The sequence below is a fragment of the Coregonus clupeaformis genome, chromosome 29, assembly GCF_020615455.1.
Source record: "Coregonus clupeaformis isolate EN_2021a chromosome 29, ASM2061545v1, whole genome shotgun sequence".
NCBI classification, from domain to species: domain Eukaryota; kingdom Metazoa; phylum Chordata; class Actinopteri; order Salmoniformes; family Salmonidae; genus Coregonus; species Coregonus clupeaformis.
This window is the reverse complement of record NC_059220.1, coordinates 54,855,788-54,869,968: the sequence shown is the minus strand read 5'-3', so window position 1 is coordinate 54,869,968 and position 14,181 is coordinate 54,855,788. Positions and strand designations below refer to the sequence as shown.

The window sequence follows — 14,181 nt, the reverse complement described above, 5'->3', positions numbered from 1 at the left end:
GGATGATTTTAATTTGCAGTGTAGAAATGTAACATGATGAAAAGGAATTACATTTACACTAACCGGTGACAAAAAATAACATTCTGAAAGCCACGCCTCCAATAAGCCACGCCTCCAATCGGATAGGCTGCCACCTCTACATTATTAAAAGGTTCCGTTTCGAACGTTTACACATAGGTGGTGGACCGTAGCAAGCTATCTGCTTTAGTTTTCGAGATGATCGATCTCTGTTGAGGGAGGAGCTGGTTTTTACAAATTGTGTATATTTATTTCTTCTTAACACATTCTGAACACATTTCTGTTTGTTGGCAATCAAAAACGTGATACCCTCAATGCAAGCAGTAAAATGACTCCTAACATAGAACATAGTAACCTTAGTAATGTAGCTAGCTTGCTAGTTAGCTAGCTAGTTACAACAAGTAGATCTGTGTACAAGAGCAGATACTTTATCAGCGTTTAGGAGCGTTTTAGCTATCAGTTTTTTTCAAGTAATAATTTAAGACTACAAAAATCTGGGGCCTCCCGAGTGGCGCAGCATCACTACAGACCCGGGTTCGATCCCAGGCTGTGTCACAACTGGCCATGACCGGGAGTCCCATAGGGTGGCGCACAATTGGCCCAGCGTCATCTGGGTTAGGGGAGGGTTTGGCCGGGGGGGCTTTACTTGGCTCATTGTGCTCTAGCAAGTCCTTGTGGTGGGCCGGGTGCCTGCAGGCCGACTTCAGTCATCAGTTGAACAGTGTTTCCTCCGACACATTGGTGCGTCTGGCTTCCGGGTTAAGCGGGCAGGTGTTAAGAAGCGCGGTTAGGTGGGTCATGTTTCGGAGGACGCATGCCTCTCCCAAGCATGCTGGGGAGTTGCAGCGATGAGACAAGATTATAATTGGATCGCAATTGGATATCACGAAATTGGGGAGTGGCTTGCAAAAGTATTCACCCACCTTGGCATGTTTCCTATTATGTTGCCTTACAACCTGGAATTAAAATGGATTTTTGGGGGGTTTGTATCATTTGATTTACACAACATGCCAACCACTTTGAAGATGCAAAATATTTTTTCTTGTGAAACAAACAAGAAATAAGACTAAAACACAGAAAACTTGAGCGTGCATAACTATTCACCCCCCCAAAGTCAATACTTTGTAGAGCCACCTTTTGCAGCAATTACAGCTGCAAGTCTCTTGAGGTATGTCTCTATAAGCTTGGCACATCTAGCCACTGGGATTTTTGCCCATTCTTCAAGGCAAAACTGCTCCAGCTCCTTCAAGTTGGATGGGTACCGCTGGCGTACAGCAATCTTTAAGTCATACCACAGATTCTCAATTGGATTGAGGTCTGGGCTTTGACTAGACCATTCCAAGACATTTAAATGTATCCCCTTAAACCACTCGAGTGTTGCTTTAGCAGTATGCTTACAGTCATTGTCCTGCTGGAAGGTGAACCTCCATCCCAGTCTCAAATCTCTGGAAGACTGAATCAGGTTTCCCTCAAGAATTTCCCTGTATTTTTAGCGCCATCCAACATTCCTTCAATTCTGACCAGTTTTCCAGTCCCTGCCGATGAAAAACATCCCCACAGCATGATGCTGCCACCATCATGCTTCACTGTGGGGATGGTGTTCTCGGGGTGATGACAGGTGTTGGGTTTGCGCCAGACATAGCGTTTTCCTTGATGGCCAAAAAGCTCAGTTTTTGTCTCATCTGACCAGACTACCTTCTTCCATATGTTTGGGGAGTCTCCCACATGGCTTATTTATTTATTTAAGCAATGGCTTTTTTCTGGCCACTCTTCCGTAAAGCCCAGTTCTGTGGAGTGTACAGCTTAAAGTGGTCCTATGGACAGATCCTCCAATCTCCGCTGTGGAGCTTTGCAGGTCCTTCAGGGTTATCGTTGGTCTCATTGTTGCCTCTCTGATTAATGCCCTCCTTGCCTGGTCCATGAGTTTTGGTGGGTGACCCTCTCTTGGCAGGTTTGTTGTGGTGCCATAGTCTTTCCATTTTTTTAATAATGGATTTTATGGTGCTCCGTGGGATGTTCAAAGTTTCTGATATTTTTTAAAAACCCAACCCTGATCTGTACTTCTCCACAACTTTGTCCCTGACCTGTTTGGAGAGCTTATTGGTTTTCATGGTGCCGCTTGCTTGGTGGTGCCCCTTGCTTAGTGGTGTTGCAGACTCTGGGGCCTTTCAGAACAGGTGTATATATACTGAGATCATGTGACAGACATTGCACACAGGTGGACTTTATTTAACTAATTCTGTGACTTCTGAAGGTAATTGGTTGCACCAGATCTTATTTAGGGGCTTCATAGCAAAGGGGGTGAATACATATGCACGCACCACTTTTCCGTTATTTATTTTTTTGAATTTTTTTAAACAAGTTATTTTTTCATTTCACTTCACCAATTTGGACTATTTTGTGAATGTCCATTACATGAAATCCAAATAAAAATCCATTTAAATTACAGGTTGTAACGCAACAAAATAGGAAAAATGCCAAGGGGGATGAATACTTTTGCAAGGCACTGTAGTTACTCCACAAAACTAACTTAAATGACAGTGAAAAGAAGGAAGCCTGTACAGAATAGTTGGAAGTGATTGGTTCCAACTTTAGCAGTTCGTCAAATTTGCCTGCGCAGACAGTGTTGAAATATACTTTTTATGAGAAAATGTGCAAGAATTGAAGGTGCCAAATAACTTTATAGTATACAAAAATAATCTGCTCCTCCCTCGACGGGGATCGATCAAGTCCACATTTTTTGGCTTCGGCCCACCACCCAACAGGGTTTCCACTAGTTACCACAGCCACAAAGTCAACATTGGCTATATTGTAAAAATTTATGAAAACAAAAATGTGCTTTTTGGTCTTATTTTAAGGTTAGACATAAGGTTAGCAGTGTGGTTAGGGTTGAGGTCAGGTTTAAAATAAGATTTTTAGAAAAGGTAGAAATACGTGGGGTTTATGACTTTGTGGCTGTGGTAACTAGTGACGACCACCTAACAGGGGTTCTTCAAAGACCCTATTTAGAGGGGTTCCTCGTTCTTATTATACCTCAGTGGGTTCCTCGAGGAACCTACTTTTTAACTGCTTTGCAATTACTTTGCATGTTAGCTAATCCTGGCCCCAACCCTAACCATTTTAGCTAAATCTTCCCCTAACCCTTTAATTAGTGACTCAATGATCATGCTGCTGCTCCCCCTATGGTCATTCCACCCCACCCCACCCCACCCCTCTCAACAGTCTTTACTCTGCCTCCACCACAATGGACATTTATTTATTAATCACTTCCACAATTGTTATTATGTATGTAGTGCTTTTCTATTTTATTACCATTTTCATTATTCTATTTCACTAGTCCTGCATGTTGGAGCTCGAAGCCTAAGATTTTCACTGTACCCTGCAATCACACCTGCAACCCTGTACATGTGACTATTAAACAATCTGAATCTGAATCTAACTTAACTCCTAACCTCTAACCCCCTAGCTAACGTTAGCCACAACAAATTGGAATTCGTAACATATGTTACGACTGTGTTAAAATTATGATATTGTACATTTAACAAATTCATAACATATTGTACGAATGGTCATTCATAACATATCACACAAATTGTAATTCGTAACATGTCATACGAAATGGATGATGGACATTCACAAATTAATACGTAGGCTACCATACCTTTATAAGCACAATACCAGGGAGAGCATTACGTAACATATCATAATAAATGGAGTGTCTCGGATTTATGTACGGAATCATACGAAATGCTCTCCCTTACGAAAAAAAGATTGCAGTCAGAGTACAGTATAACTGCTGTGTACTTATTAGGGTTTATAACTGCAGTATGCAGCAAATAATGCTTCCAAAAAAAACACAGTCGACTGCAGTTACTGCACTTTTACTGCAGTTTCAAAACTGCAATCTTTCTTTGTAAGGGCTGAGACCACTTTGTTATGTGTAATCCAGTACTGAAATGCATCCCAAAAGGTTTAGTAGCTTATTCGTCCAGGAACCTTTTTCAACTGGAAAGATTCCGCTAGTGTGGCAACCCAAAAGGTTATTCCAGGCACCTTTACTTAAGAGTGTGGAATTAGATTACAACACTATCTAAAACTATTTCACATGGCCCGGCAAAGCTAAATAGTTATTGTGCTTATAAAAACAATTTGAAACTCCCTGCCCTGTTACTGCACGTTTCCAAATGCGTAGGCTTGCTTCACAAGGAAAGGTCATGCAAGGTAAGGTGAGGATCTGTGGTCTTGTGTTGCGCGTTAGGCTGCTGCGTAAAGTATAGCCTAGCCTACTCTACACAAATCAATTTACTATAAGCCTAATTTTCAAATAACTAATATGTGTTGTTATAAAATGTATAGCAAAAGCATAACTTACCAAATTTTGCTGCTCGTCGCATCCCTGCAGAGCAGCCTACAATAAAGTGAAACTCAAATCATGTGCATGGGGCATAGAGAACATGCTTTTACTTTCGTTTCGTTTTTGAGGAGTGTTAATTAGATTATGGTATTATTACGGCATTATGACAATTATACGTTTAAACTATACCTTTTTAAAACAGACGTTTTAAAGAGTTATGAATATACACGGAGTGTACAAAACATTAGGAACACCTGCTCTTTCCACGACAGACTGACCAGGTGAAAGGCACCGAGGTAAAGACAGATTCAGGTTGGATATTGGATATGTAGGTCCCCTGTAGCTCAGTTGGTAGAGCATGGCGCTTGCAACGCCAGGGTTGTGGGTTTGTTTCCCACAGGGGGCCAGTATGAAAAATGTATGCACTCACTAACTGTAAATCGCTCTGGATTAGAGCGTCTGCTAAAATGATATTCATTTTTTACATTTTAGCAGACGCTCTTATCCAGAGCGACTTGCAGTTAGTGAATGCATACATTGTTTAGTTTTTTATACTGGCCCCCCATGGGAATCGAACCCACAACCCTGGCGTTGCAAACACCATGCTCTACCAACTGAGCTACATCCCTGCCAACCATTCCCTCCCCTACCCTGGACGACACTGGGCCAATTGTGCGCCGCCCCATGGGTCTCCCAGTCGCGGCCGGCTACGACAGAGCCTGGATTCGAACCAGGATCTCTTTTCTGTTTGTCCATTTGCATCTCATGAGATTTAATGATAATTTTTAAAAGTTCCACATTTCAATAGCTCCTTAGTCATATGACCTACAACCCTCAAACTACATTCAGAACATCCACTGACAATCCTTATATATTGCACACGCTTTTGTTTGTCTATTTTCATCTCACACGATTTTACATAAAAAAATTTTACTTTCAAATGTCAATAGCTCCTTGGTCATGTGACCTACAACCCTCAAAATACTTTCAGAACATCCACTGACTAGCCTTATATATTGCACACCCTTTTGTTTGTCCATTTGCATCTCAGGTGATTTTACATGAATTTCTGTGCTGGCGGTTGGCCTCGGCCGTCTCTCCCAGGCCCAAAGGGCAAACTGGCAGGTGGAGTCTCCCTGGGTATTGGGCACAGTCCTGGAGGGATACAAACTCCAGTTCCGATGCCGACCACCATCCTACAGGGGTATCTGGGTCACCTCGGGGCAGATGGGGTGAGGAAGGATGCGTTCCGGTTGGAGATAGCCTCGTTCCTGAGCAAGGACGCAATCAGGAATGTAGACCCACTAGAACTGCTAAGTGGGTTCTACTCCACGTATTTCATAGGACAGCAGCTTTTGGCCGATCCTGGACTGCGCGGCTTCAACAAATGTGTAAAGGAGCTCAAGTTCCAGATGCTCTTGCCCGCGCGGGTGTTGCAGGAAGTCTCGAGCGGCCAATGGTTCACCACGCTCGACCTGAGGATGCATACTTCCACATTCCTGTTCATCGAGATCACTGGAAGTACATCCAGTTTGCCTTCAAAGGAGTGGCTTGCGAATTCAAAGTCCTCCCATTCGGCCTCTCACTTGCGCCGCGTACATTCACAAAGTGCATGGACGCAGTCCTAGTGCCTATCATGTCCCAGGGCATTCTAGTGCTGAACTACCTGGATGACTGGCTGGTGTGTGCTCAATCAAGAGAGCAAGCTACAGCAGACACAAGGATAATCTTGAAGCACATTCAAGACCTGGGCCTCACCCTAAACAGGGAGAAGAGCAAGCTGACTCCCTCACAGACGGTGGTCTTCCTGGAGATGTTGATCGACTCAACTCTTATGAGAGCATGTCTCCCTCAGGTGAGATTGGAGAAGATACAGGCCTACCTAGACCGTTTCCGGCTTGGACGAGCCGTGTCCGTATTAGAGTGCCAGAAGTTACTTGGCCTACTTACATCAGCTTCTCTGTTGATTCCACTGGGACTTCTTCACCTCAGGCCACTCCAGCGATGGTTCAACTCTCACCATCTACGCCAGAGACGACAGCTATTGGTGATAAATGCATGTGTGAGGACTCTGTTCAAATGGCACTCTCATTCCTTCCTGTTGGAGGGAGTGGTACTGAACAGGATCCACCGCAGGGAGCTAGTGTGCACCGATGCCTCGCTAGCGGTTTGGGGGGCAGTGTTCAGAGGCATGGCAGCGAGCGGACGCTGGAGCCCCCATGGCGTGGCAAGCACATCGATATACTGGAGCTCAGGGCGGTTCGTTCAGGTGGTGTTACAACTGTGGGAAAGGTTTGGGAGAGCACAGGTGGACCTGTTTGCATCTCAGGAGAACACTCATTGTCCCAGTTGGTTCTCGACGTCGGACCCTACAGGCCCTCTGGGTTTGAACGCCCTCGCTCACGATTGGCCGGCAACAACACTTTATGCGTTCCCACCATTTCCCTTCATCACAGCTACGCTAGACAGGGTCAGTTTGAAGGGCCACTGGCTGCTCCTGATAGCCCCATACTGGCCGAGACGACCACAGTTCAGCCTCCTGTTGTCCCTCCTCTCTGGGACCCCAAGGCAGCTGCCGCTGAGACCCGACCTGCTCTTTCAGGCTCGGGGGACGCTGTGGCATCTGGACCCACACCGCCTCCAGCTTTGGGCTTGGCCCCTGAGATGCGTATATGGGTAAGTCTAGGCATTCAGGACAATGTGCTGAACACGTTGCAGAATGGCAGGGCTTCCTCCACCAACGCGTCATATCAAATGTGGTGGGGCATATTCTGTACTTGGTGTGAGGGTCATAATGTTGCCCCCGAGTCGTGTGATGTACAAACGGTTTTACACTTTTTACAATCATTGCTTGAGGCGGGCCGAGCAGCATCTACTCTGAGAGTGTATTTGGTAGCAATTTCGGAGTGCCATGACGATGGCCCGGGCAGACCAATAGGGGGCCACCCATTGCTCTCCAAGTTTATGAAGGGAGTTAGACGTCTGAGTCCAGCGAAGGCCCGTTCGATGCCAAACTGGGACTTTGACGTGCTGCTGTCAGCACTTGCTAGGCCACCCCCTTCGAGCCCCTGGGGTTAGCGTCTTTGAAGCACCTATCCAAGAAGGTGGCATTCTTGTTGGCTATTAACTCTACTAAGAGGGTTAGTGAACTTCATGCTCTTTCAGGGAGAGCTGAAAGTTTTCGAATGTGTGCAGACAATGGGAGTGTTATCCTCCGGCCTAACCCCTCTTTCTTATTTCTCTTCTTTTTCTTTTTTTTTTTAAAGAAAATTTAGGGGGTAGATCAGCTTAAATATTGCAGATAAATTGTAACTTCCATCAATGTAATTGTCTGCATCACTTCCAATCCCCCATGTTTTTTCTCTCGCAAATATATATATATACATATATATACAGTGGGGGAAAAAAGTATTTAGTCAGCCACCAATTGTGCAAGTTCTCCCACTTAAAAAGATGAGAGAGGCCTGTAATTTTCATCATAGGTACACGTCAACTATGACAGACAAAATGAGAAAAGAAAATCCAGAAAATCACATTGTAGGATTTTTTATGAATTTATTTGCAAATTATGGTGGAAAATAAGTATTTGGTCAATAACAAAAGTTTCTCAATACTTTGTTATATACCCTTTGTTGGCAATGACACAGGTCAAACGTTTTCTGTAAGTCTTCACAAGGTTTTCACACACTGTTGCTGGTATTTTGGCCCATTCCTCCATGCAGATCTCCTCTAGAGCAGTGATGTTTTGGGGCTTTTGCTGGGCAACACAGACTTTCAACTCCCTCCAAAGATTTTCTATGGGGTTGAGATCTGGAGACTGGCTAGGCCACTCCAGGACCTTGAAGTGCTTCTTACGAAGCCACTCCTTCGTTGCCCGGGCGGTGTGTTTGGGATCATTGTCATGCTGAAAGACCCAGCCACGTTTCATCTTCAATGCCCTTGCTGATGGAAAGAGGTTTTCACTCAAAATCTCACGATACATGGCCCCATTCATTCTTTCCTTTACACGGATCAGTCGTCCTGCTCCCTTTGCAGAAAAACAGCCCCAAAGCATGATGTTTCCACCCCCATGCTTCACAGTAGGTATGGTGTTCTTTGGATGCAACTCAGCATTCTTTGTCCTCCAAACACGACGAGTTGAGTTTTTACCAAAAAGTTATATTTTGGTTTCATCTGACCATATGACATTCTCCCAATCCTCTTCTGGATCATCCAAATGCACTCTAGCAAACTTCAGACGGGCCTGGACATGTACTGGCTTAAGCAGGGGGACACGTCTGGCACTGCAGGATTTGAGTCCCTGGCGGCGTAGTGTGTTACTGATGGTAGGCTTTGTTACTTTGGTCCCAGCTCTCTGCAGGTCATTCACTAGGTCCCCCCGTGTGGTTCTGGGATTTTTGCGATTATTTTGACAACACGGGGTGAGATCTTGTGTGCAGCCCCAGATCGAGGGAGATTATCAGTGGTCTCTTATGTCTTCCATTTCCTAATAATTGCTCCCACAGTTGATTTCTTCAAACCAAGCTGCTTACCTATTGCAGATTCAGTCTTCCCAGCCTGGTGCAGGTCTACAATTTTGTTTCTGGTGTCCTTTGACAGCTCTTTGGTCTTGGCCATAGTGGAGTTTGGAGTGTGACTGTTTGAGGTTGTGGACAGGTGTTTTTTATACTGATAACAAGTTCAAACAGGTGCCATTAATACAGGTAACGAGTGGAGGACAGAGGAGCCTCTTAAAGAAGAAGGTACAGGTCTGTGAGAGCCAGAAATCTTGCTTGTTTGTAGGTGACCAAATACTTATTTTCCACCATAATTTGCAAATAAATTCATAAAAAATCCTACAATGTGATTTTCTGGATTTTTTTTTCTCAATTTGTCTGTCATAGTTGACGTGTACCTATGATGACAATTACAGGCCTCTCTCATCTTTTTAAGTGGGAGAACTTGCACAATTGGTGGCTGACTAAATACTTTTTTCCCCCACTGTATATATATATATACACATACATATACACATACATACATATAAATACATATACATACATATATATACATATCCTTTAAAAATATATATTTCCCTTTTTTACTTTCCAACCCCACCACCCCTTCCCTAATTGGAGTAAACAACAATGCTTAGGCCTCTACTTTCAGCTTATACATACTATATACATTTTATGGACACAGTCAATTTTACAATAATTCTATTTTGTTTGTTTTTACTCCTGAACTCCCTCTATCCTCAACCTCTCCGATCATTTTCATGATGTCCATCCGGTTTGCTTCTATATGCCATATCTTTCTAACTCTTTCTGCTCTTTCACAAAAGCTCTCAACCTATAACCTATATACTTATTATGGACACTGTATGCTTTACATGAGTTATCTTGTCGTTATTAATTGTTGTTAGTTATTATTAGTCCCATCCTTCAACTCCATTCAACACCACCCATCTATCTCTTAACACCATCCATATTGGATTTCTATTTGCCATATATCTTTCAACTGTTCTATGATGTTTTACAAAAGTTCTGAACCCTTCTATTCTCATTGTTTCTACAGATTGTCAATTGAAAATAAACAGTTTTGCTAAAAGTATTATTATATTATTGATCGATTGATTATGACTTTTCAGATCACCCAGTAGTGCTATCTGCAGGGTTAGCTCCAGGTAAATATTGCAATCCTTTAGCCATACCTGGACCTGTGTCCAAAAACAAGCTACAAGTAGACAGTACCAAAACAAATGATCTAATGATTCTGTCTCTAACCCCTCTTTCTTGCCGAAGGTCCTGTCTGACAGACATGTGAACCGTCCCATACATTTGTCCGCATATGCACCTCCCATGGCTGCGAGCTGGGATTTTCCCCAAGTTGCTGTGCCCGTAGAGGGCACTAGACACTTAATTTACAAGGACTAAGACAATACGACAATCGGATCAGCTGTTTGTGTGTTATGGTCAGAGAGTTCTGGGGAAGAGCCTATCAAAACAGAGACTCTCACATTGGATTGTGGACACTATTACTACAGCATATCAGCTGGCCGGGCTGCCGGCCTTTGCCTCGGCCAGTTGGGCATCGTCTAGCACTTTTGCTAGGTACTATCAAGTCAATGTTGCTGCCGCCAACCAGGTCGGGACAGCCGTGTTGGGTGTTACCTCCACTTCCCTGGAGGGGGATGGAGGGACAACTTTGCTTTGCTCGTCTGGCCATGCCTAGATCACAGATTAATCTGGTGATGAAAATGGTGCAGACAGAGAGGGTTGCCTTGCTTCTAGCTCTTAGGAAACTTTGCAGTATTTAAAAAATGTTTTATTATTTCTTACGTTATTAGCCCAGAAAATGGTTTATGTTATTACATACAGCCGGGAAGAACTATTGGATATCAGAGCGGTGGTAAATCACCAGTACTACCAGCATTACAACCAGGAATACGACTTTCCCAAAGCGGATCCTTTGTTCGCACCCCCTAGGGCAATTGAACTGATTCCAGAGGCCGACCCAAAACAACACCGAAGGAGAGGTACTCGGAGCGGCCTTCTAGTCTGACTTAGGAGGTGTGCACACAACCCACCGCTTCCGAGTATAGTACTCGCTAATGTTCAGTCTCTGGATAATAAAGTTGACGAGCTCAGGGCGAGGGTTTCTTTCCAGAGAGACATCAGGGATCGTAACATACTCTGTTTCACGGAAACACGGCTCTCTCGGGATATATTGTCCGACATATTTATTTATATATTTTAATTCCATTGCTTTACTTAGATTTGTGTGTATAGGGTATATGTTGTGAAATTGTTAGATATTACTTGTTAGATATTACTGCACTGTCGGAGCTAGAAACACAAGCATTTCGCTACACCCGCAATAACATCTGCTAAACATGTGTATGTGACCAATAAAATTTGATTTGATTTGATTTATTGTGATACCATTTTGGAGTGATCCAATATAGTGCTACATAACGAGGGTTATGTACAGTATGTAACCACAGTTATGTGAGCTATTGGATCACTCCAATCCTCTTGTCGGTGATCTATGGCGCCTCAAAAAGGACACGAGGTGGGAGTAGTGCGGTGGCAGCTATTGAAGGGGGTCAGCCGCAGCACTACCTGGTACACGGGACTAATCAGAAATTCTTACACGGAATGTATCCTCCCGAGCGGAAGGATACCATATTGGAGTGATCCAATAGCTCACATAACCGTGGTTACATATGTAACCTTCGTTCGCATACGGCGAGTCATGGACCCTCTATATCCGGGTTGCATCCAGGTCGAATGTACAGTGTACAGGTTAAGACAACGTCTTCACTAATCTGGGACCAGCACCGTTGCTAACTAGCATAGCTGGTCCCATTGTTACAAAGAGTTATGGAATATTAGAATCCCGTTGTTTTAACCTTTGTCATCTTCAACCTAGGTTGTATCCAGTTTACATGGACCAACATCACATGTGCACTAGCACTCAATGCGCACAAGGAGCAGTGCGAGCAGCGACCACGTCATCGTCGTCCAAAAACATGGCAGACATTGGATTTCTAAAACCAGTGGCGCAACATCGCAAGACTTCCGGGAACTCTCGCGAAACAGACCAAACAGACCAGGCCGGGGTTTGGGGTTTGAGAAGTCAATGAGAGAAGTAAATAATTATTCCTTAGTTCAATTCAACCTAGTATTGTGACGATCCCGGCTGTCTGAGTCGGGTCCTGTCTGGTGACTAGTGTTCCGGTTCGTAATCTCCAGTTTCCCGAGGGTTCGGGAACGCTCCGGGGAGCGCTCTTGTTTTCCGCACCTGCATCCCATCAGCAATCTGCACACCTGGTCCTGATCATCACCCTTCTTAGGCTCTGGCCCAACATCCAGTTCCTGCCGGATCGTTAGCTATGAACAGTATGTTTGTCAGCGTGTCAGCCTCTGAGCCATTAGTTAGTTTTGTTGTTTTGCACCTTGTTACTTGCTGTGTACTGACCTCCGTTTTTGTTCTGTCTGCAGTCTCTCACCCGGAACCTTCACCTAACCTCTGCCTGATGGTCGGGCGGCTGCCGGCCAGTACCGGACCAACCACTGCACCCTCAACAACCCATCCACGCCACCCGCTCTGTTCCCTGGATTATTCAGCCTCACTCGGAATCTACTAAATAAACACTCACCTTTCTCTCAACGTACCTTGTCCTTGTCTGCTTCTGGGTTCTGGCATAGTAAACTCGTGACAGAAACGATCCGGCCAGTAATGAACCCAGCGGACCTGGACTCCGTTGCCATGCTATTACCCAGCAGGAGAAGAGGTTGGGCCATCATAGCACGGTACTACAGGAGATCGCGTTGTCCGTTGGGACCTTTCTACCGGTCTGACGGAGGTCCAGAACCAACGTAAGTGTCCGGTGGAGGATCCACTACCGGTTTTCACCCATCTCGCCTGCCGCTTCTGAAGCTGTGTCCATCCGTGAGCCCAAGGTTCCGACGCCGGATAAATATGAGGGGAGCTGGGAAGATGCCGTTCCTTCCTTATGCAGTGTGGATTAGTGTTCGATCTACAGCCCTACTCTTATGCCACAGACAAGGCTAGGATAGCCTTTGTGATTGAGTTGCTGCGTGGTCGAGCGCTGGAGTGGGCTTCAGCCGTTTGGGAACGACAGGATCCCCTGCATGGCTTCATACCAGGGGTTCACGGCCGAGATGAGGAAGCTCTTCGACCATTCCGTCCGAGGGAGGGACGCAGCTAGGCGCCTGTTTTCGCTTAACCGCCAAGGAACTCGCAGCGTGGCCGACTTCGTGATCGAGTTCAAGACGTTGGCTGTGGAGAGTGGGTGGAACGAGGAGTCGCTGCAAGCGGCCTTTTACCAGGGTCTGTCGGAGCAGCTCAAGGATGAGTTGATCTCCTATCCGGAGCCTAGTGACCTGGACAGCTTGGTAGCCTTGTCGATTCGGGTGGATAATCGAGTCCGAGAGAGCGAAGGAGGGAGAAGCAATGGGGTCCGTCCAATCGATCAGCTTCTCAGTTCCCAGTCGGGTCGGGTGGTGGACCAGAACACGTCGATCATTCTCCACCACAATGGATTAGTGGAGAGGTCCTCTCTCCCGATTCTGAACCCATGCAAGTGGGGCGGCACGGGTTAACCAAGGAGGAGCGTCAACATAGACGTAAGACCAACTGCTGCCTCTACTGTGGTAGCTCGGGACATTACATCTCCACTTGTTCCCGGCGGTCGTCAAACTGCCCGGCTCGCTAAAGTTGGGAGGACTTTTAGCGAGCCAGTTTCAACCTCTCAGTACCTCTGTCAGACCCCGTTTCCCGGCTACCCTTGTGAACAGGAATCAGAGCTTAGCGCTTAACGCTTTTATCGATTCAGGTGCCGATGGAAGCTTTCTTGATGCCGAGTTGGTGGAACAGCTGGGGCTTTCCAAGGAGCAATTGCCGGGAAGCCATTGAAGCGACCACTCTGAACGGCAGTAGTCTGGCACGTATCACGATGAGGACTGAACCGGTTAAGATGCGGTTGTCGGGAATCATTCTGAGATGATTTCATTCTTCATTCTGCCGTCTTCCCATGTTCCTCTGGTCCTTGGATACCCCTGGCTGAAGGAACACAATCCCACGTTCGATTGGGTGACGGGCAAGGTAACGAGTTGGAGCCTTGATTGTCATGCTAACTGTCTCAAGACTGCCTGCCCCCATTCGGTTCCCAGTCAGGTGATTGAGGCTAAACCCCCAGATTTGTCCCTGGTTCCCGAGACATATCACGATTTGGGGAAGTTTTCAGTAAGCAGAAGGCTCTGTCACTCCCTCCCCACCGACCATATGATTGTGCCATCAAC

At 45.5% G+C, this 14,181-nt stretch overlaps 1 protein-coding gene across 4 annotated transcripts in view; it reads right to left on the bottom strand.

Annotated features, from left to right (window-relative positions):
• LOC121576661 (protein NLRC5) overlaps positions 1-4,442 on the bottom strand; it is a 41,277-nt gene extending 36,835 nt beyond the window's left edge. For all 4 annotated transcript variants that reach the window (XR_006002507.2, XM_041889995.2, XM_041889997.2 and 1 more), the window contains exon 1: positions 4,391-4,442. The gene's annotated coding sequence lies outside the window, so the exon portion shown is untranslated. The remainder of the gene's footprint in view (positions 1-4,390) is intronic.
• Positions 4,443-14,181: the final 9,739 nt, after the last annotated feature.